This window comes from Falco cherrug, chromosome 7, assembly GCF_023634085.1.
Source record: "Falco cherrug isolate bFalChe1 chromosome 7, bFalChe1.pri, whole genome shotgun sequence".
NCBI lineage: Eukaryota > Metazoa > Chordata > Aves > Falconiformes > Falconidae > Falco > Falco cherrug.
Genome location: NC_073703.1, coordinates 39,355,131 through 39,378,289, shown reverse-complemented (window position 1 = coordinate 39,378,289; position 23,159 = coordinate 39,355,131).

The following is a 23,159-nucleotide window of genomic DNA, read 5'->3' as shown; positions in this document are numbered from 1 at the left end:
AGCTCAAAGGAATATCACCTGTGTTAAAAAATCACAGGACAATTTTCTAAGCCAATGCTTCCTGGGTTTGTTATTGAGAGGTTCAAGGGAGAAAAAAAAAAAGAACTTGCACGAGGTGCTGATTGCAACATACACATCTACAGCACAAAACAAAGAGGTATAAAAACTTATAATCTATTGGGGAACTAGCAGAGTACCTGTCATATATACCTGGCCTTCAATGACCTTGTTTTGCATGGAGAAAGAATATATGATTTTCTGGGTTGAGAGAAGGTTTTTAATTCTGAAAGGAGGTTATGTGTTAAATATATGGTAGCAGTCTATTCAATAATAGAAGTCAAGTCCCTTACTTCTGGAGGCAGAATCTGGTATTCTATCACATAAAATAATGCCATTATTTCTTAACATGCTTTTAAATTGAATGTATTATTTTTAAATCACTTTTTTATGACATTCTGGAATACCTAGAAAGATTTAAAAAGCTCAAAAGTAGATTCCCCAATATCACATAATCAAAAATGGCTGAATGAATTTGAGACACACTTACCAAAAAAAAAAAGCCATTTAAGATGACAATGATCAACTGTGGGGGCTTTCTGCTTCAAAAGAAACAGAACAAATGTGTCTGAAATAAAAAAGGCTAAACAGATCTTAACACCATAGCGATAATTACAGTTAGACTACAATTTCTAAAAAAAAAAAAAAAAGAAAGGAAAAACCCCTATAATGTATTATGATTGATTTCAGAAGGTTAAGACAAATTTAAATACTGTGTACTGAAAACATTTATATAGAAATAAGTGCATAAAGATCCAAGATTTATTTATTTACTTTTAAATAAAGACACATCCATATATGTGTTCAATACACACACACATGCACACACACCTGCTTAGCCAGTTAGAATACTGTGTAGGTATAGATTTGTCAGGATCATTTGATCCCAAAAGGATTTGTATAAGAAAAACTTCTGTTTCAGAGAAATGATGTCTCTAGAGACTGATAGTGATGATACAATAGGCTGGAGTTGCTATTATTATTATTAAAAAAAAAAAATATTACTACTTTTTCTGACTATGTTTCTTTTTTTCCCAGTGGAATTCTGATTCCAGACATTCTACCAGCCTGACATCCACTGGGAAAGTGATGACACCATAAATTATTTAAAGGTTTGAAAACCACAAGAACTACTGTATATAACCAGATTGGATTGACTTTTTAACTCTTTTGATTAATAATACATAAAGCCTTAGATATGTGAATTGGTTGAGTGCTAACCTGTTAACAAAAGGAGTAGAAGGGATGAATTCTGACGTTTCTCATAAGTTATTCTACTTAACACATTGGCCAAACCAAACAAACAAATGGAGTACTCTGCCTTAGTCTTACACCTTCAACGCACCATCAATATTTGATGACTGCCTAATGTCTCTATATATCTGGCCATAGATGATGTTTTGATCATCTGGCTTCCCAATTCCAAACTTCCCTGCTTTCCTCTGCATCGGTCAAAAGACACAACTAAAATTTAGAAACAGTTTCAATATCCTGGTTTCTTTTTCAACTTTCATTTTAACAGCACTAACTACTCAGAAGCGAAAAAATGATATTTCAGTCTTCAGCAACAAAGAAGGGCTAGTATTTCCTCAGTTGATGACATTTTGTGCTCAGCAGCAGGATGGGAGTAGATATGTACGCCGCTTCAGAAAGATTTCATGTTCTACCCTTCCATTGCTGGCTCTGTTTCAATTATTCCCCAGGTTCCTAAGTTTTGGTCTTTTACATGCTGGTTTGGGTGGAGCACAGAAAAAAGTGTTGGCCTTTCTCTCCTCTTCAAGTACAGAGGAAGATGCATGGGGCAGCCTGCATTTCTAAGCAACAAGAACAATTCCACCGGAGACAGACCACTTTGCTTCTGGGTAGCCTGACCCGTGCGTCAGGAGACAGGCTATTCAGGGTGACTTCAGTATGATATATTAGTTTACAATAACAACTGCTGCTTCTTCTGTGCAGTAGACAGGTACTATCCCTCTGGATTATTTTCTATTATGCCAACTGAAGCTTGACTGCCTTAGATGTAGGAACAATATGAAGCCCATCTTTATCTGTTTCTCTTTAGTCATTCCAGCACACTTATCTTTTATCCATGTAATTCAGTTCTCAACTTCCTTCTGCACCAGACACTGACTCCCCAGTCAACCTGCAGAGTGTCCAGCCACAGAAACTGTGATCAATTCTTTTTGCCTCTTGATGTGCCCATGGAGCCATCCTTTCCTGGTACCCTTAAGGACAAGTATTTGTGGCTGCCCATTGGCCCACTTCTACATGTTTTAAAGCTTCTGTACTAGCAGGATGACCTTCATCCATCCTCTGTTCAGGACCACCAAATGATGCCTCACCAAATATTTTTTAAAATCCTAAAATTCTTTGTGAGATTAATCTATGCATAAAGGAAGGAATATTTCAATTCAGTGGCACACCCTACAGTTTCTGTCAGTCTATCTTCCCCAATTTGACCAGTTATTTTGGTGTAAATTTCTATTGATGCCATTAGAGGAATACAAATGAATTTGTAACAATATGAGTAAAATCAGAATACCATCCCTGCTCTGAGAAAGAAGTGAGGTTCAATTTCTTACTAAAATACAAACTTCATATAATTATAAAAGCCCCCAAATTATACCTGAATTGGGTCTCACTTACGACATCAATAACAAATGTAAATTTTTTATCAACATTTATTAGATGTTACTGAGTGCCATCACTTGACTTTCATACACACAATTACTGTGTGGAATCTGTTGTCAGATTCTGTTTCCCTTTCTGACTTTTGAGTATCACCCAGCTTGTTCATAGCTCCCCCCAAAATAATGGAAGTATATTCATATTCTATTAAAAATTATAAGAATCTTACTTATAGTTAATTTATATCCACACCTTTTTTTTTTTCCCTACATACCTGCCATATCAGTAGCAGTGTAGGCACATTACTTACTTAGCTGTTATGGTTGTACACATTGCTTGAACAATCCATTTCTGTTCTAAAATAAAATTCTAGCTACAGTGTTATTTTTGCACATTTTCTTACTGTATTTTAAGGTCTAACCAGGGGATTGAGGCCAGCATCTGACTTTACTATAATAGCAAGTATCTTTCCCGTAGTATCTTTCAACTGTCATTAAAAAAAAAATAAAAATAAATCAGCATTTGTTTTCTTTTCCATCTGGGATTATGTGACAAAATGATCTCCTGAATCTAATCAATTATTTTTCTTCTGTATCTTTTGCATTTTCCTGCAGAACTATTTGCAAGTATAACAGAAAGATCCTTTAGAGATAATCTGGTGATTATTATAAATTCAACCTTGGACGCTGCAGGCATTAAAAGATGAAAATTGCCTAAAGTCCACTGTTGTACAACAAATCTGTACCTCTGGACTCCTGTCCTGAGGTGAAAATGCAAACCAGAGAGATATTTAGAATCATTTTGACAGTTCATAAAATTAAGCAGGGATTAGGGATTCTCTCAGAAATAAATAAATAAAAAATATAATGCCACAGGGCCCAAACAATGTTAATCACATCTCCCTGCAACAGGTATTACTGCAACCCACTTTTTGGGAAGAAAAAGAAGTCATATAATTAATTCTGGCATGTATTTAGCACTGATGATGCCAAATTAAAAATCTGAGTATGTGAGTTCAACATGTTAATACATTTATGTATGCATACATACACATACATAATTAATGTATAAACTACCCATTCAGTTTAAGTTCATACAGTTATAGGTTCCTATAGAAATGTTGTACATCTTGTATATTCTATTTTCTTCTCAATTTTATGGATTAGCCCTAATATTGCAAACACTTGAACATATACTTAACTTTACATAATGAGAATATCTTGCTGATTTTAGGATCACTCTCAATCTACATGAATTTAAGCAAAAGTCTAAGAGTTTACTGGGATTGTAATCTATAGTGCCAGTCATTTGAAATACACATTTAATAAGAAAAGAATTGAAATAACTGCAGTAGGCATAGATAACTTTGATCTCTGCTGCATTTGCAGCAGGTAAGCAGCAAACATAGCTAAAACTAATTCCTAGCCACAAAGTGTGCAGCTGACAACAGAATTACATTCCGGGCAAGCACGGAGTTTTACAGTCACACTCCCAAAATTGCCCACCCTCCTGAAAGACTTTTCAATACAGTTTTAAATGTTTCCTTTCCTTTCTGAAACCAATAGACAACATTGCAATACTGAGCAACAGCACTAGTCCACTTACAAGAGCGCATATCCTTTTCTTGCTGGATGAACAAACTTGAATATACTGCATTTACACAGTGTATAAAATAAAAGTTTCACTGTATTAGATTATTATCATGTTTCAATATCTTTGGAAAATGTTCAAGTTAATGTAACACGCTTCTAACAAAGAAAAAAATAGAACTAGCTGAACTGGAGTCAAAACTTTTTTTTTTTTTAATTAAAAAAAAAATTAAAAGCCTAGAGGTATGTTTCAAGTTTTTCTTTATGCTCAAATTTTTGTCACTTAAGCACTGAATTTTAACCAATTTCTTTTAATGATGTAAATACTATGTAATAGCACAGTTTAGACATTTGCATTGTAATTAATTTCCATCTTTAAGAATTTCTTATGAAAATTATTTTCCATCCCACTCTAGTCCACAATGCTGACTGGAGCTGGAATAATACATCACACAAATGTTGATTTTAATATTTAAACAAATTCACTTTGGATTTACATCCCCTTTGGGCTCTACTTTCCATGAATACTCTGATAAACAAACTTACTGCAAGGAGGATCTGCTGGGAGGACAAATTATAAACAAAAATTGAAGAATACACGTGGGATATGAATTTTTGAATTCTAATCATCAATTGTTGCACTAGCAATTAAAGCTGACTGGAGGACAATATTTCCATGCTACGTTAACTTTCATGACTTCATGTCTTCATGCCTAGTTTTGTGTGGTTTGTTTTTGTTTCTTTTCCTGGAGAAAACAAAAACTCTTTAAACCGCTTTGGTGAAAATGCCCACATTATGTGAGTGTATGTCTGTACACCACAGCCAAAAACACTAAAAGATCCAGACTGAAGTCCTTTCTCAGCCTGAATCGCATTTTACTCAGTTTCATCACTGATTTTTATCTGTGGTTACTCTGTTAGCGGGGGATGGAACCTGATCCTGGGCTTTCTATGTCCAAGGCCACTGTTAAACCACAGGGCTGTCAGCAAAACCAAAAAGCTTATTTCACCCCTTCTCATTCCCCAAAAATATTCAGTTCAAAGTATGATCATGGCTGTCAGTGGTCCCGTCCAAAGCATGAGTATTAAACAAGGACAGCCTCTGAGGCAAGGCTGGGTTCCTGTCCCCTCACAGGCTTGCAGGGGAAAGCCCTGACGCTTGCTTCCCACCCGGCGCTGCCATCGTTGCCTGCATAGCTGTGCCACAGGCCACCCGTGTGCCCGAATAGCCATGGGGACTCCCAGTCATAGCAGGGCACACTGCCCACGCCATTACTTAGCAATCATCCCGAAGAGCCAAGGATGGCTTTTCATGTTGGAGTATTTCTTCTTTGCTCTAGAAGAAAGAAATTGAGAGGAGATATAGGAACTAAATGCTACAAGGAAAGCAAGACTGGTCTGAGCTCTACCACCTCGCTGTTGGCCACCTCCCTTCCCCATAGGAGTCAGGGCTTGCACACAGCAACCTCAGGGTGAATCTGGAGGCTGACAGGCTTTGAAGATGGATAAAGGAAAAGAAGTTTCAGCTCTTTTCCTCACATTTTCCTCTGTCTGGGCTGGGTTCCCAGAACAAATAGCCTCTTCACTGTAGCCTCACAACGAGGTGATACTCGGTAATGCAAATAGTGTTGCGGTCTGCCACTAGCTGCACAGTCCCGTCCAAGCCATGATCATATTGTTCAGTTTGAACCCAACCAATATGAACTCAGCTTTATGGAGCAATTAGTATATCTCTGACCCTAACATCATATAAAAGGCCATAGCTGCAATATAAAGGTCATGTTTGCAAATAGGCTCTTTATAAAGGAATTAACAGGTATAGATCTGTGCATGTGTCTGTGTACAAGTTTTTTGGTGTCCCTAGTCATAAGCAGAAGCTTAAGCAAGACCTTCACCTTCTGGATTTTATCACTGGTTTGACAAGTAGCCATCCATAGTGCCAGTAAGGAGACCCACACTTTTGTCAAAGCAGTTGGCATATGCCTAAGTAATTTTAGCCAGAAATTACATCAAATAGCAAGTCCTTCTTCTTATAGACCACTGGAAAGTGAGCTTTAATTTACTTTTACTTTTGTCCTTAGGATAATAGTTTCTTACTTACTTATGTCAGTGGTCAATAGCATAACAAATCCTTCATCATGAGCATGTGTGTATCACTTTTCAGCAAACCCTGGCCTTTTGAGGTGAAATGATATACTGCCACTTATTTTCAAATTGACATCTCTCCTGGTTGCCAAGGCAAGTTAATTTGCAAATCAGCATTTTGCATGAAGCTTTTAAGCCAGTCCAGCTAGGCAATGGCTGCCATTGCTGTATAATTAGTGTCTAAAGCACTTAAAATTAGATTATTTAAAAAAAAAAAAAATCCAGAAAGATCAGTAATTTTGCTCTGTACGTGGCCAGAGACCATTTTGCAGACTGAATAGAAGATATGGAGTTAGAAAATTACAGCAAGGCTCCAATCTGATCAGAAAGGAATGAAAGATGTGCACACAATAACAGCGGCAGACTTGAAGTGAGAAATGTTAGTTTTACTGTTCTTCAGAAAAATAAAAGAGACCCCCACATGCACAATTAATTCACAAACTGCATGACTTAGATACCAGACAACAGTAGCAAGTGGCAGTTAGAGGAGAAAGTAGTCATTGCAATTGTATTTGCATTCAGTTAAGATGGTTTTTGAGCACAGAACTGAACCTGAATTTGGCCTAAATTTCAGCATTTGACTTGAACACTGCCAAAGACTTGCAAAGTTTCTAGTTATAATTTTGGTTTGTGATGAAGACAGTCAAGAGAGAAATTTGTTTATGAGGGAAGTGTTCTTTTTTTGAGACATCTTTCAGTTACAAGTTCATCCATCTTTAGAAAAGCTTTTGATTTTTGAACCAATTAGGTACTGAGGAGAAAAAGGTGAATATGGAAAAAGAAAATAGAGAACGTTCTAAGAGATAGTCTGTTTAAAAGAGAGGCAGGTGGCTGGAGAGAAAAGAAGTGAAAAAATAGGGAAGTACCACAAAGCTTGTAATAGACTACATGTAATACATCTATTTTGGTTTCTTTACATTGGCCTTCTAAAATCTTACTCAAACTTTTCCATCCTTTCATGTCTATTTGGTATTTTTTCTTGTGCTGGCACAGAAATGGCTTTATATTCAACTCCACTTACCACTAAATGTCTATCAAAGATAAATTACAAAGATTACAGGCTAGTCATTGAGGTAAAAGGACTCACAGGTTGATCAAAGTCCATCCAGTACCTCAGCTTTCCATGAGTCTGGTGGCCTTTCTACTTGCCCATACTAACATACTGACTTGCATAATGAGAAACCTTGGACAAATGCAGGCTGTGTAGCATCTCTGCAGCAGAATTCAGGGGGAAATTTCCTCCTTCTATTGTTTTATTTACACTTGACACATTTCCATGAGGTAAGCTAGGGGGAGAACTTGCATCACAAGTGTCACAAGCATCTGTCCACTTATTTTTCAGCAAATATCTGGTAGCATTACACCAGGGTAGCAGTGAGGGCGCAGTTACTGTAGAGCTACTGACCCAATGCACATTCGTAGACTAACATTGCTTTTGATAAGTAGGTCGTTCACCTGTAGGTTTGGTCTCCACTCATCCTCTCCTTGCAGTGTCATAAATCCTTTTGTTAGAGGGTTTTTTTTAAATGTAGAATTCTTTGTTCAACCTTAATCCTGAACCCAACCGAGATGTAGAACATCACTGAGTGACTTGGACAATCTCCAGGAAAGACAATTAATATAAATAATGTAAAAGAAGGTGGAAGTGGAAGAAAGATGGGGCCAGGTTGATTTTTCACGTGGACATTGTCCCTGTAACAAACATAATGCTAGCTGGTAAAAGGCAAGTTTTGACACTGTTATTAGTCTGTGGGTGCTCGGTGTGTAAATCATATTGATGCACGTGGTTGACACGTCAGGGGTATGTGGAAAATAAACTGCCCAATCTCTTTGGGCCTAATAGTTTACAGACCTCAATGATATACTGTAAGGTTGGTGCTGTTGACTTCAAAAGCAGTAAATCAAAGTGCCACCAGAAGGTGCTGACAAAATTAAGCAACCAAGGTTGAACAGAGAACAAAAGCTTTTCTGCATAGATAGTTATTTCATAATCAGACCTTCTTATATTTAATTTATACCTTTATTTAGCTTTTATGAAATTGCTTTAATTCTATATGGGCAATAGGTTTATAAATCAATTAACACTGCAATCCAAAGGGTCTCCAGTAATGGTATGTAGTTCCAAAAACTAAGCTTCACTAAGTATTGGCTTTGGTATTATTAAGAAAATCTTATATTTTATTACAAGAATGCATGGGATTGCTGAATAATGGTTCATGTTAATTTGTATATTTCATAAATAACATCTGAAAAGGCCAAAAATAAAATGGCTTTATTGGTCACATCTCTTTTAAATGCTGTCAGGGTAGAATTCTTTTTATTCACTCACAAGGAATGGTGTCTTTACCAGTCCTGCATCTCAACAACTCCTATGATTGATGTTAGTGTGGATCCAACCTAAAGGTATGAATCTGAAATGCGAACTCTGGGAAAGCCTAAATCCAGGGCAGTGTGTCTTGATCCTGTTTATTTTCAGTATTCAAAAGGACAATCTGAGAGAAGTATGGATTTGAGTTTGGACATAGATTTTATGGGTTAATAATATGTGTATACACTTTGCTTTAGAGAAACAGACAAGGTTTATTTGGTATTTGTAAGACTGCTTAAATATTTCTTAAACCAGGAGTCCACGTTAACTCACATAAGTAACACATTTATCTTAGTGGACAGAATAATCTGAGAAGATGTTTCTTCACCAATAATCTGCCAAAAGTTGCCCTGGCAATTACACCTTTTATATGGAAATGAGAAACGGTGAGATGCAAACACCATAACAAAGTGAGACAAACTCCTTGCACTGCCTGGCAAGGTTGTTTCAGTGAAGATGTTAGCTGTCACTAGCAACTCCTAATGTGCAACATATCTGAAGGTGAACATAAGGCCCAAGACCAGAATGCAAGAAACCTACTGCAGTATCAGTAAATACATATAGATTAACTCAAGCCAGGATTGGAAAGTAAAGAGATGGTCAAAAAATCCTCACAACGCATTTCAATTTAAGTTGCTAAAAATCTTTCACTCCTTCTGAAGCCTTCTTTGGAACATCAGAAATGGAATCCAACTACGTCATCCCTGGAACAAAATAAGAATCAGCTGCACAGCCTTACAACAACATCTATAGACATGGCACAGGTGGATACCAAAGTTTCCACCTGTTTGTAGCATTTTAAGCCCTTCTCCCAGTCTGGCTTCTCAGGTGATGGTATGCAAAGAGGAGATCATAGGAATAGCAAGGGAAAAACTCTGCTCATTAGAGATAATGAGTGGAAGACACAAGACAGAATGGTTGCTTCCAGTCACAGTACAGCTGTGTCAGTTCTCAACCTGTTGCCATTGCTTCTGTTCCACCACAGTTTTGCCCTGTAAGAAGAGTAGTTGATCAAGTGAAAATATAGCATGAGGAAAGCACTTGAAAGGAACTTTTAATGTTATCTGTCTGCTTGCTAACATTTGACAACAAAACATACCAGACTCAATTACCCTGGAGATCCTGAGGAATAATAAAACAAAACAAAACAAAACAAAACAAAACAAAACAAAACAAAACAAAACAAACAGTCAAAAATACCTCACACTTCCCAAAACCATCTGAAGTCAAAGAACATGAAAATGACGCTTCACTCTCTTGATGTTCACAGTGTGCTGTTCTGCTCACAGAGAGACCAGGAGGTTGGTGAAAAAAACAGATATTAAATGACAGTTGCTGAGCAGAAACATATAGGTAGTTCCATATTGTTTCTCTTCCTGCCCAATAGAAAATGTCAATCACGAGCCCACCAAAACTTCAGAGAAGAGGACAGTGTGCATCTAATTCTCTGTCCTATTTAATCAGGGATTTTTTTTTTTCCTGCATAGTAAAGGAGAATTATTGCCATTTGACCACTTCGTTTAACCAACAGATTAAGTTACTTGAGACAAGAAGTTGAGAGCTGCCACTATAGCAAATAGATATGTTTCTGCAAGCAACGTCACCACCTCAAATAGGCAGCACTAGCAGGCTACAAAGGTGATTTTTGCACTGCTAGGCTAGTTGCTGACATCCTAGAACCAAAACTGCCTGACCTTTCTCAAGTCTCCCCGAGATTTACAAAGTATGATATGATTTTGACAAATTAGAAAGGGGAAACACTAAAAAACTTGTAAAGAACAGAAAAGCATTCATTGTAGGTCAAGGATGCAGTGCCCTGGTGTAATCAGGGACATAAAAGAAATCAATACCACACCTAGCCCTTGTAGGAAGAAAGGATAATTGTCAATCACAATTAGCTGCATGTTTACCTCTTAAATGCTGAACACTTTCCAGTTTCTTCCCTCATTGTATACGTATGCTTTTCAGTGTGCCCTATTCCCATTCACTGTGTCATCCTCTCCCAAGTTATTCTGTGTGTGCTTTTATCACTGTTTCCAATTTCCCATGCTCTGCTGGCTTGGGTTTGAGTGGCAGTGAGGAATCTGTAAGCAGGTGTTGTGGAAGTGAAGCGTGCCATTCGGCCCGTACATTAGGTAAAGTAACGTTCCCCTGGGAACTCTAATGCTTACAACTGCATCAGCCCCAACTGTTCCTGCGAGAAGAGGAAGAGGCCAGTCCTGACCTGTTCTGACCAGATGTTTTGGAAATGTGCCCATTTTTAGCAGATAGAATAGCTGTTAATTTATCAAAAGTGTAATAGGTATTAACAAAGCAGATTCTTTAACTATAACCGGGTAATAAAGTGCAAAAGAAATTAGGAATATAGAAGAGGCTATGTTTGAATGCATAGGACTATATTCAATACTAGTTTAAGACAATTTCCAAGATACTCTGCTCTGTTTAATAGATATGATATGACTGGTTTAGACATGAATGCAGAAAAAAAGAATCATTTTTTATTAGCCTGTGCCAAAATTGTCCAGGAATCTGTGGAAACTAGACATAAGAAAAAGGGCCAGACACCTAACGTAAAAAACTCCTGCTACAATGAAGGCAACTGAGTTACAGCTATTGAGGCTCTTTTGGAAAATTTAAACCTTCTGTTTTGAGCTCTCGAAGGAGGGAATCGATATTCCACAAACAAGAGGAAACTGTGTTCATGTTCTCTTATCAATATCCTTTCAAAATGCTGAAATGAGGAAGAAACAATTATTAATAAAAAACAAATATTCTGCTTTCCTTCCTCCTCTCTCCCCAAATTTTTAGCCCACCAAGAGCCCACCAATTTTCTTAATTTATTTTTTTTTTTTAATGAATACTTCTTCCCAGCATAAATATATGAAAGCAGTCATTTTTTTCTTGTCATCAAGCATTAGCATTTTGAAGTGCCAGGATTTCATTCTGTTTCCCATGTCCCAAAGGGGTAAATGCATTTTTTTCCTATGAGGGAGTTACAGTGAGCTTGCACTCCAGGAAACAAGAACAGAATGGGGTGCTGGGGGTGGTGGTGGTGTTACAGGTTAGATTTTCTGGATTTCTGAAGCACTTATTCAGGGTTTTACCTTCACAGTTATTAATGGTGGTTTGCTTGTCACCAATAAGAAAATTACCAGAATGCTGTGCTAAAAATCAGAATGTCTTTTTCCTAATTTGATGGGCTTTTTGAGCAACAAGACTTTTTACACACATAATACAAACACATCAGCAATAATAATTGTTATTAATAATACTCATAAGGTAAAGGTGTCATTTAACAATAAACTTTGTTCAGCAGTATGGGTTTGCATTTGCTTTTTCTGACAAAATTAGAAAGATTGTACAGCTTTAATTTCATTTTTTTAGTTGTGTTACTTGAAGGAAGCATTTCCTCTCCATCATAGCTTTTGCACTGTACAGTGCCTATCTGTGCATACAAAGCATCCCATATGGTTGAAGTAGGCTGGAGGGGTTGCTACTAACCATATTTTAAAAAGCAGATGTTACTAATCTTCTAAATATTACCGCCAAATGATGTCACTTGTGACTGACAGCAGTTGGGTTCATCAATCCCTTCCGATGTCCTTTTGCATGTAAGGGAAAGCAATTTTTGCTCAGGAAGCATGCCTCTAAAAGGGCAGATCACTTTATATTACTACTGAATTGTTGAGCAGAATGTCAGTTCCTACAGGGCGGTGTATGTGTATATTACAGGCAACAAGAAAAAGAAGTTTCCCTGCTAATAGGGCATGCAGGAAACTTTTAGGACAGCCATTTCAGAGTCAGGCTGCACTGTGACAAGGTGATGTTTTTAGCTCGGAGTGCCTGTCTGTGCCATGCAGTATACAAAGGCAACTTTCTTTTACATGTACAAAAGGCTTCTTTACAGGTTTGCAGGCGAATGTAGTAGGCGTTTCTGTGTACAAAGCCAATGTCAGTTCCACAGTTATTTTTCAGACAATGGCACTTATGGTAGTGAGTAAACAAAAATGAAGGACAGCACTGAACATTTTTACCGTAAATGGCACAGAAATGAAATATCTGCTAGTAGTAATCCTGTAATAAATTTGATGGCAATGTATAAGCAAGGTTTAATTTTTATGGCAATAACATAGTGATTTTTTCATTATCCTTATAAATCCCTCTCGTTCCAAACCCCAGAGACTAGCCACCAGTTCAGATGTGAGTTGGTGCCTTTCCTGGATTTCTAGAAAGTTACACACAAGAAAAATGGGCTAATTTTTCCATCAGGAAGCAGTTAATATACTAGTGGTTTATAGAAATGATGTCTATCATGCTCCTTCCCTTCTGCCAGTAATAGTATGCTTCTTCATTCTACTGTAGTGTGACTTTCTTACTCAATTCTCTATGTTCCCTTGCAAGACTTACTGTAGATCTTTCCCGTGCAATTTTTGCTGTTGCCATCCTAATATTCTTCCTTACAGATACAGTTCTTTGCAAGGTCTGCCTCCTTCCGTATACACTTCACTTAGATATTTGCATAAATACGATTCTGCAGAAATTATTTTCAAGCATTAAGAATTTTTTTGAACATGTGGCCATTAAATACTTATGTCTTCATTCTGGGGAAATCATGTAAGAGCACTTACCTTCACATTACTGTATAAAACTGTATAGCAGTCTGGATTTTCCTTTTTATTTTATGACTATTTTTAACTTGTAAAGTAAACTTAACTTGTTAAGTAAACTTAAAAAAAAGATGATTTTTGTTACCTTTGTAGTTGCAAAGACTGTATGAGGTCCTAGTCTTCTGAACAGAGGAAGATAGAAGCTTCTTCATTCCTCACACTAGAGCCCTTTTTAGCTAGAATGTGACCTAAAAGCTCCATTTCAGCAACTTTTGCATGCCCATGCAGTCAGTACATCTCTCTTAGTTTTTCTTTGCACACATCTCTCTTTCACAGTCAGGGACACAAACTGTGAGAAAGCAACATAAGCAAAGACATTTCACCCTCTTGTACCTTTTCATTGCATAAACCAGAAACCTATGTCTTGTTTGGAGGCAGCTGTCTGGTTCTACAATTGAAGATTGACTATTTTATATATATATGGGGGTTTGTATATATAAATAAACACACATATACATATATCAAATAAAGAGTAGCTGTTATGCTTATCATTTTCAACAAGATCTTAATCTAATTTATGAGCGTAATGCAATTCTCTGTTCCTTGCTTACCTTGTAAATTTATATTTTTATCTTTCATAACACCTATGAAACATACTTACACATCGCTTAGTGCCTGCTTGTTGCTGCTGTAGACTTCAGCCATTCTAAGCAGAAAATGAATAGAAGTTGGGAAAAGCTTGAGTGATTGGCATCAGGCACACATGGTTAAATGTCAGCATTTTGGTACATCATTTAATGGTCAGACACTTCAGTGTATTGCCATCCAACAAACCTATGAGAGATACTATCAAGGAATATATGCCAGGTCTTTTCCAGCAAACTGCTTGATGCCTGATGCCAAGTAGTGGTAGGTGTATACTTTTTTATGCTGTCACTGCATTCAGCCTCCAGGGTGTTGCGTGAAAGGATCACTGGATGTTAATGAATAACAAAATGTGTCATTTCCCTTTAGAATTTGTCTATCTATCATATACAGTGAGAAAGACATGTTTGTTTTCTTCTGCCTGTATTTACATGTGTGTCAAAATACGTACTGTTAAACCTGGCCACATGCTTAGCCAGTTTGTTGTCTTGTTAGTCTTTTTTTTTTTTTTTTTCATTATTACTATTGCACATGAATTTACATGCTGTTTCATAAGAAAAATAAGAACCACAGCAAAATAAATTGGAATACAAAGACTAGTTTCTTCCTGCTTGGAGTAGTATCTTGTGTTTAAAACTATTATTTCCATCAACAATGGATTTGTAAGAAAAACACTTAACCCAATTAAGTATGTTGCCACGCATATGCCACCAAAATATGATAGAAAATATAAAAGGTAAGAACCACCATTAGAGCTTGAAACCACGGCTAAATAAATAGTAATTAAAAAAAAATTTGTAAATACCTTGTAAAATTGATATTACTGCTTTTCGTGATCATATTCCTTTAAGGACATACCACCATTGCCTAATCTATTTGTTGAAATAGAAAGAGTTCAGACCTGTAGATGAATTTCAAATAGTTTTGGGAGAAAACCCATTCAGTTTGGATGCAGGCCAAAGCAACCCATGCAGGTCGATCAAACAATCTGCAAGACAGTGTCATGCCATAGAAGTCTAATTGCTTAAAACCATTGTGGTGCACTTTTTGGTCAGCTAACAAATAAGCGTAAAAGGCACATTTTGGAAAATAAGAGGTGGAAGAAGCTGTTTATTATAAATTCTTCCTTCAGCTTTTCTCAGAGCCTTCCTCACTTGCAGATTTATGCTTTAAAAATTTGCCTGTAGGTTTCTCTCAACTACACTAAGTTCAAAGCATCTGGGTACAATAAAGCACTCTAAAAAGGTGTCCCAGTGTGTCCCTGCTCCTTATATTGTTTTGCAGCTGCACAGGAAAATCAGTATAACTCCTAATAGTTGCAGCTATTAGATTGCACTACATACAAGTAACTTTATTAGACAATCTAGCAATTAGAAAACAATATTTTTACTTTTCAAATTCTAAAGGCAATATGTGATACTAAGATTTTCACAGGCAATATGTGCTGTTTCCCAGAGAAAGAGATGTGGGGTTTTTGTGTGTGTGTACAGTTTTAACGAAAACTCAATTCACTGTGGGTGTTTAATTGTGTTTTTCAGCAAACTGATTTAAAGTTCCCTGGGGCACACATACTGTAGGATTGTGACATATCACACCAGGTTAAGTCAAACTCAAAATGTTATGTGATATGACAGCATGTAAAACACATGATTAACGCATCCACTGGGAAACTTGGTTTTATGAAAAATGGTGCAACAGGGAAACTTGGGGCACTCTCTGGTAAATTCTACTTTTAAAAAATAAAAAAAAAAAACAACTAACAACAAACTCAGAAGTATTATGCTATGTTAGCTTCTGATTGATGTCCGCAGCTTTCTCCCTTGGATGAAATGTCACTGTCAAAGATCAAGAAATATTTGTGGTCTGTGAGAATAGAAAAAAATTGTACTTCTCTTGGAAAAGATTTGATTTGTTCATAATTCAGAATGTGATGACTGGGGTGAAGAACCTACTAGAGATCCGTAAACACAGAATTTAACTCAGTAGTTCCTGAAATTGTAGATACATACTACATCTTTTCTACCAAAGGATGTAAAGCTATCATTTAGAAAAATGGGAGAAAAGGTCTCTTTTCTTCCCCGTGTAGAGTAACCATATAATATGTCTACATTTGCTAGACAGAGAGCATCCAGTATTACAGCAGTATCATGAAAGAAGGCTATGAGCTACACCAGGTAGACTTCAGAACCAGTTTACACCCTCCTGCAATGCTGCTAAAGGAGCTCCTAAAATGGCCTGTCCCTGTGGTACATCATCCCCAGACTGATGCTGGGCAGCACAACAATTGGAGTCTTCCAGTCCTTTTCCTGCTCCCCCCATCAGCTTTGAACTGAGTGATTAATTTCAACTAAATTTGATAAGGATAGAGTTTCAAAAATAATGAGTTTCTCCAAGTCTTGTCAAAATAGACAGCTGGCAGAGGACAGAGATTCTCTTTGTGTCCTTTCTCAGAAAAAAAGCTTAAATGCCTCTCAATATTTATTAGACAGAAGAGAATCCACACTGCCACTGACATTCAGGACTCACCTGGATTGGAAAGCAAACCCGACATTCTTGAAACTGCTTGTTTTTTATTGCAGTCCAGCAAAGCTCTAGCTGCCTAGTTTACCACACAACTGCTTCCTGAAATGCAATAGAAAATGGAAATGGAAGAAGTCTGGAACACACCAAGGAATCACAAATGTGGGATCCTGTGTACCTTTACTAAGCGGCACAGCACAACCAAGCCATGAGTGAGTACAGGCAGGTCATCTCCAACAAGGAGGAACTGACAATCAAAGTCATCTCACTTAGTTTCATCAACATTAGTTTCAGCTTGTGCTGTCAGACTAGAATAGCCCCCAAACTAGAACAGCCACTTGCTGAGGAAGAGAGATGGGTATCCAAGGGTGCAGCTTGTGCTATAGCCCCAATCCCATGATTGTCCTCTGAGCTCTGGCCCTGAGGGTGATATAGGGAAAAATTTCTCAAGCTACTAGCCTACCTGACCACAGCTACCACAGACACAACAGGCGCAGTAAGAGCCCCAAGAAAAATAAGATCTATGCTTACTGGAAGCAGGGCTAGGTGGAGTGGAGCACTGAGGGGCTCTGTGAAAGTCACTTGCCTGTGACATGCTCCAGGGTGAGGTAAATCGAGCAGTTACCGGAAAGGTTAAAGCACCCTTATCCACACTGGTACATCCAGCATTTGCAGTAAAGCCTTCTATTACTCAAGTGTTGATATTAAGGCAGAAGATACAACCGTATCAATCTGCAGAGACAAAAAGGAAAGATGTTAGATGCATCCAGTACCCAAGCTGGTATATCTTAAAAGTAATCTACCTTTCAATTCTGTACTTTTTGAAATCCAGGATTCATTAAAACTTAAAATACTGAAACTCACAGTTCCCATTGACTTCTCCACTTTTGGCCAAATTTCAGAATCTGAAATAATAGGATATTTTAAGGGTGTCATTTGAGTATGGCATTATTCACTAACGCAGTTAATTTCCTACAATCTGCAAAATCAGATTCTATGGACTAGGTTAAGTGTAATCCAAGGATGATGAGTGAATATCATCTCAGTGTGATCACTAGAGATGGAGGCCCACAAAGAGAACGGTGTGCACAGGTTTCTCACAATTCTGTTAAAGCTTTTATGTTCTGACTTGAAGCATCCAACTATTTTGGACTGAAATTGTAAATCATGCTGGATTATGTAATGTTTAACATATTTGGAAGTCAATAAGGAAATATTTCCCTCTCCCCCTTCTTCTAGAAAAAGGAAAACATATGTCCTGTTCCCATCCTCCCACAAGAACAATGGGAATGGCTTAGGAAGAATCAAGTGTTCTGAATGTTCAAGCTGTTCATTGGATTGTGTAAAATTTACAGGTTTTATGTCTAAAATGGAATTTGCCAAAAATCAGATTTTCCCTTTTTCAGAAAAATATTTTAATGTCTCAAATCCTAGACTAAAACATTTCAATCCTTTTTTTTTCTTTTTGTTTGGTTTTTTGTTGTTGTTGTTTGGTTTTGTGTATTTATTTTTTTTTAGAAACCAGCCTTTCCTTTGAAATCCAAAACAATATCGCCTCTTCCTACCCTCTACCCCACACCTCTTGAAATGTTTTTTCTTTATAGGAACTTTAGTTAAGCAGTTTGGAAATTGTTGTATTTCAAAGAAGCCGGCACTCGTGATTGTAAAGAAATATTCCAGGTAAATTACTGGCTCCTCTGGCAAACCAGGGTAGAATCCTGTAAAGCCTGCAGAAGAACTTTGAATTGATAGCGTGCTTGAAGTGAAGTTATAAGGAGTTATTGACATATATACACACACAATAATAAACATACTATATTAATCCACTTCAAGTGAATAAAGACATTCCTGAGGTCTGCACAGTTTTCTGCAGAGTGCTACAGAAAGGCAGGGTGCCCGATGCTCTTACAAGATCTCTTTGCCTAGGAAAGCATACTCAGTGCTGAGCCTGCCCACAAAGTTGATACCATGCACAGCTGAATACCCTTGGCGTTCTGCAGGTTCAAGGTAAATGTTCCAAATGTGTGGGTTTGGTTTGTGTTTTGGTTTTGGGTTTTTTTTGTTGGGTTGTTTTTTTTTTTTTTTTTTTTTTTTTTTGTCAGAGGCAGAGGTACTGAAGAGATCAAATTGCTGTAAGAAAAAACCCAGCCAGAAGGAGGATTTGCGACGGCCGCCCGGGAGCCGAGCTAGCCGGCTGCCCAGCCAAGCAGCAGCGACAGTAGTGCGGCTCCCGCCAGGGCTGGCAGCGGACTCAGGTTCCTCGCCCTGAGCCAGGGAAGCTGGGTGTGCTGCAGAGGTCACCCATGCTGTCTTTGGGAAGAGAAGGTGGGGGGACGGGGGCTCTGGTCTGCGGGGCAGTGCGCGTGTGTGCGTCTGTGTGTGTCTGTCCTTTTAACGGCCTGTTAGGCAGGAGCCTCAGATGATTTTAGGAGATAGACGTTGCTTCGCTGCTGCACCCTCATGACAAAATCCTATGGAATTTAATAGGGTTGAAGCCATCTGGATTACACTGAAATATAATACAGCTCCACAGAAAAGACGTTAAAAAGAAACCCCAACACCTATAGAGTTTAATAGCAATGGTCGTCTTACAACATTTTAAACTAGCATATGCATTTTTAATAGAACATTTTCTCTCCGCTTATATTCCTTTGGGTTGGATTAAAAATGCTGTAGGCAAGTTATAATTCTCTGCCCAGTTATTTTGGATTTTTCTATGAGAGGCAGTTAAATTGATTGAGTAGTAACAGAAATGTACATCTCCATTAAAGAATAAGTAACCATGCAGTTGTGCTGCCAAAACAAAGCAGTGCTCTTGCTGGCCTGACCCTTTCTTAAAACAAAATGGTGCAAATGAAATGCTGGCCAGGTCTTAACTCTGTGTACTCTGAGTATACCTGCTGTTTCCTAACTTTGCACTTTTGTCAGTTGCATAAAGTGCAGTTGGCGCTGAACAAATACACAGAAAGATAAACCATAGTCCCCAAAAACTTGCTATCTGAAAGCATAATGCACCTGAATGCATCTGAAATGCACCAAAACATTAACCATACATTAAATGAAAACATCGGTAAGAAATGTCTTTTCATTTATTAGCGTATTTAAGTGGGTTCTTGTGGAAGTGGCAAGACTCACAGTTGTTTCTGTTACCGAGAGTCTTCCGCCAGTGTGAGTACATCACTCCTTTCTCTGCTGGTCTGCCAAGAACTTCAGCATGAACATGAAGGGAAAAAGGCTCACTACAGGATTTAAACAATTTATTATATGATAGGGGTTTATTTTTGCCCATTAATCCCAGGCCTCTTTCAAATGAAGACATAAAATTATGCCAAGTTACTGTGTGAGTTGTGATATTGCCAGCTTTTAGCTGAGGAGGGAAAACCTTCAGAATCTATTTCTTTTGGGACTGAGACACAAACTTGTTCTGTAAACTTGTTCTCTTCCCTAGTCATCCACTCAGTTTTCATGGCTTTCTGCTATTAGTTGTCACATTAACAGCTGAACTGTGGGGGCAACAATGTTATTAAACATAGCTTTAAATACTACTAAAGCAAAAAATTTGCATTGAAGATACAATCTGTGGCCAAGGAGTATAAATTGAATTTGCTTTATACATAAGACTAAGAGGGTTTTTGTAGGGGCAGTTTGTTAGCTAGAAAACATGTTTTATAAAGTTCTCAGATGTTTGAGAAGTTGTGGTTGAAGATTGCATTTGTCATAAAAAACCTCCAAAATGTTACTGCTATAGCTAATCCAAGAGAGAGACATAGGACTCTAGGGCATGGAGTATATCAAGGTCAAAACTCATTATTCCTTGTTGAAAGCAAAAAGCAGGTCTGTTGCAATTTAAAAAGAATACTGACTGAGTATATTTAAACCATGTTCACCTTACTGAGGGCTGCGAACATCAAAACAAGCAACTCAGTATGTGAATGACCAGAGGACAGAGGAATTAACTGATTTGATAACGCGCAAGTGATTTCAAAGTGAATAACTAGAGCTGCGCACATGTGAAAGAAGAATGGAAATCCTACAGAGATACAAAGCTGTATAAGCAAATAAAACAGAGACATGGAAATTCAGACCTGCATTCAAACTTTGCAAAACTGATTAATAAATTCTGTTAACTGAACCTAGGCTAGAGAAATAACCACCCTTTTTACACACTCCTGAATTGAAGTTCTCCCTGCAAATTACTAAGCTTTGCCCCATTTACTGTCTGACTCTTCCTGCCATGGGAGTTAATACTCCCACATCTCACCCTTAATTTTTTCTGCCAGCATTCAGTACCATGTACTCTACTTCTTTATATCCATCTCCAAAAGGGACTGGAGGAAAATAACAAGGAAAACTTTGTTATCTGCTTTAATTTTCCTGCCTGAAATACTAAGTTCAGTTAAGCAATGATAGCAAAAAGCTCATATTAGGTGTGCAATAATGAAACCTCCAAAGTTTTGTGTTCTTTTTAATTTTACTTTTTAATTCTGGTGCACAGCAAGCTCTTTATTCTATCCATTTTTAATTTGCTTCCATTTCACATATGGCTGCTCTCTGCTCTACCTTACGTGAGATTTTTCTCAGCTATGAGTTTCTTTTCTGTGCCCAGAACATTCTCCAGGGGGATTTCTAGTGAGTGCTGTTTCCTTCCAGACTTCTGAAGAGCCTGCCAGAACCAAGTCTTTGCTGTTGCAGGACCAGTCTCAGGAAGGGCTGGTCTTGCCGAGACATCAGGCATACCGTGAAAGATGCCTCTTGCCCTCTTCCCTTCTGCACAGCCTGCATCTGCACCTTCTCACCAGCCTCTGTGTGCTCCTTGTACCATGTACCTCCTCCTTTGCTGGAAACAGATGGCTCCTACAGAGTAGTCTGAATCACCCATTTACAGTTGGCACCCTGAGGGCTTTTCTTGGTACCTCTATCTGGGATTAAAATTAGGCTAATCCTGTCTCAGGTAAAGGATGACCCCACAGCCTGAAGCCAGCCTCATTAGGAGGTCCTGACCCTCCACCGGAAACATTGCCACTGTATGCAGCAAGCAGCTGTACTTCTGTACGGCATTTCATGATGCTCCTTGGTGACAGAGTTTGGCTCTAGGACACTGAAGGCCACAGTAAACCAGTCAACAGGAGCTCAGATTTCAATTGTGAGGTAATGTGATGCCTATTGTCCTGTTCGTGTAGGAGAAGAGATTGAACATGGTCTAATTAGTCTCCAGCTTCATTAAATTGCCTGGGAAAAGTTTATCCATCTTACAAGGTAGCAAACCTTTTTCTCCTTGATCATTTTCAGTTTCCAACCTGGACCCAGACTGTTGCTGGGATCTCTGTGGCCTCCCTCGGTGAAAGGATGAAGACAGCTGATAAAAAGGAACACAATTTCCCTCAAGTAAGCAAACATTGTACCAAGTCCTTCTTTCCTTTAGCCTCTCCAGGGGCCTTTTCCTACGTTTGTTTCCACCTCTGGTTTATTAATGAACCAGACCTTCTGTGGAAAGATATCTGCATTGAACTCCTGCTAAATTATGATAATTTGAACTTAACCTTTTGACCTATCCAATATGTCCTTCACCTGCTGGGGGGAAGGAAAAAACATCTTAAAGGAGACACGGATCCGGTTTGCTCCTGCTGGTGAGACAAAGCCCTTTGGCACATACACTGCACAAGCACATTGCTTTCATCTGGCCTTTGAAGAACAGTGGGGACTTTAAAGCTAGATGGGTTTAAGAAATATTTAATGATGAACTGTCATTTGCTAAAGAGAGAGGCAAACCAAAGTGTACTTGGTTTTTAAATGACACGTGTTACTGTTTAGATAAACAAAACGTAAGTTCAGCTGGATCCTCCATCAACCAGAAACCTAAAATCATAGCTGTTTGTAAACTGGTAGTTCACACATTTTTTGGTCTCTTTTCTCATGAAATGGTAACATGACATGCCCATGGAAATAGTGAAATAAAGGGTGTTTTTTTTTTAAGAGTAGAATAAAATATCAACATTTATTGCAGCAGATTTACAGCTGATTTTTGTAGTACTACTGACATATTCTATCAGATTTGTATGTTTCCCAATATTATGTTGCTAGTTTTTTGAATCTTATTAGTGGTTTTGCATGCTTAGTGTTATTGAATTTGTTGTTGGTTAATATGATATGAGAAATTGTTATGGTATCAATCTTCCCAATATATGCAATTTTACATCCTTAAAGCATGCTCCTATTGTATCACAACTAGTAATAAGATACATGTATTATTTTTAGTATTCATTTTGTACTGCAAATCTATCAGGTCCCCATACTATTTATTAATTTTAACTGCCCCTGAGATCTCACTAAGTTAGTAGGTTGTTTATTTTGAAATGCGGTGGGAGGGGGAGGGATTATTTTATCAATTTACAGAGAGTTTATAAGACTGGAAATTCTGGAGTCAGCACAACAGCTTAGGGCAAAATCCTGCTGTTCTGCAATATGGTTGTTGAGAAGGGGGGGAGCAGAGGGGTGCTGGCAGGAGAACCAGGCTACTTGTGCAGAACTGGGTAAAGCAAGGCAGCTAGGGAGAGAAAATGTTCAGGGAAGGTACCCTGTGGTTTGCACCCTACATGCTAG